The sequence below is a fragment of the Pteropus alecto genome, unplaced genomic scaffold (genome assembly GCF_000325575.1).
Source record: "Pteropus alecto unplaced genomic scaffold, ASM32557v1 scaffold1099, whole genome shotgun sequence".
Taxonomy (NCBI): Eukaryota; Metazoa; Chordata; class Mammalia; order Chiroptera; family Pteropodidae; genus Pteropus; species Pteropus alecto.
In genome coordinates, this window is record NW_006443151.1 from 53,577 (window position 1) to 55,312 (window position 1,736).

The 1,736-nt window shown below is 40.0% G+C and overlaps 1 pseudogene; it reads left to right on the top strand.

The window, feature by feature from the left end:
- The first annotated feature begins 575 nt into the window (after positions 1-575).
- Positions 576-1,043, top strand: LOC107196534 (annotated as a pseudogene).
- The last annotated feature ends 693 nt before the right edge of the window (positions 1,044-1,736 follow it).

Consider the following 1,736-nt stretch of genomic DNA (forward strand, 5'->3'; position numbering starts at 1 on the left):
GGTGATGCAACCTCTACAAGTACAGACTGGCACCTGGCTGACAGCCAGCCAGGAAAAGGGGCTTTAGTCCTAAAACACGGGGACTGTTTTCAGCCAGCAAACTAAATAAGCCTGGAAGCAATTCATCCCTGGAGTCTCCAGAAAGGAACGTACCCCTGTTGACACCTTTATTTTGGCCTTATGAAAGTCTAATCAGAGGACCCAGTTGAGCCATGCTATACTCTGACTTCTGACCTTCACCAGAACTGTGATACGATAAATGTGTTTTGTTATCGTGGTAACATGTACATAAGATTTAGGATTTTAACCATTTTTAGGTGTACAGTTCAGTGGCATTAATGTACTTAACTGTACACTATTATGTAATGATCATCTCTATCGCAGGCACTGAGTCTCTGTTCAGCACAGTGGTAACTCCTTCCTTGTTTCACTCTTCCCTAGTCTTCCAACCCTACTCTCTGAGACCACCTCCCAAAATAACACTTTATGTAAGCCCTTGTCTCAAGCTGTGAGGATGAAAAGAATTATAAAAACGATACCTGCCTTCCTCTTGGCTGGAACTGCCATCTTCCAAAATGACCAATACAAAGAGAAAGAGGCGAAGCACCTCCTATATGTGTTCCAAGCTTTTTAGAAAACATGGAGTTGTTCCTTTGGCCACATACACGCGAATCTACAAGAAAGGTGATATAGTAGACATCAAGGGAATAAGCACTGTGCAAAAAGAAATGCCCCACCAATGTTATCATGGAAAAACTGGAAGAGTCTACAGTCTTACCCAGCATGTGGTTGGCATTGTTGTAAACAAACAGGTTAAGGGAAACATTCTTGCCAAGAGGATAAATGTACGTATTGAGCATATTAACCACTCTAAGAGCCGAGACAGCATCCTGAAACGTGTGAAAGAAAATGATCAAAAAAAGAAGGAAGCCAAAGAGAAAGGTACCTGGGTTCAAATTAAGTGCCAGCCTGCTCCATCCAGAGCAGCGCACTTTGTAAGAAAGAATGAAAAGGAGCCTGAGCTTTTGGAGCCCATTCCCTAGGAATGTATGGAATGATAGGTATAAAAAAATAAAAGGCCTCTAATGGAGTAAGTGTCCCCTCCCCCAAAGAAATACTTAAAGAAAACTTACTATCCTAAAAAAAATGTACTTGCTCACTGTGAACAATTTAGGAAAGACAGAAAAGTGAAAGGAACAAAATAATCCATAATCCCACCACCCAGAAACAATCACTGTTAATATTAGAGTCCATGTGCTTCCAGACTGTTTTATGAGTACTTGATGGATTTGAACAGTAACCTACCTGTTTGGACTCCCAGACTATGTGGACTGTCTTCGTGACTAACATGAAATACTAAGCTTGATCAAGATGGCCAAAGGATGAAGTGTAATTAGCATCCCTGGGCCAAAAAGACCTGGAAAGGAAAGCTTTACTGTTAGAATTCAGGCAATACTACCATCTGTGATCTAAAAGGTATAGATTTAGTTGGTCTTTAGGAGAGAAATTTCCACTTGTTATTATATTTCTTCCATACTGTAGTTTTAAGAATTTAGTAAGATGGTAAAAGACCTTTTCTGGAACACTGAACAGGATGTTCTCATAGCGATTTTCAGTATTTTTCCCTACTTTTTTTTTATATAATGGAAACCTTAAAGGGATATTTGCCAACCACTGTTACCCAAAAATGCACATGTAACTCCCATAACTGCACTGACATGAGGATAATTTGGAAG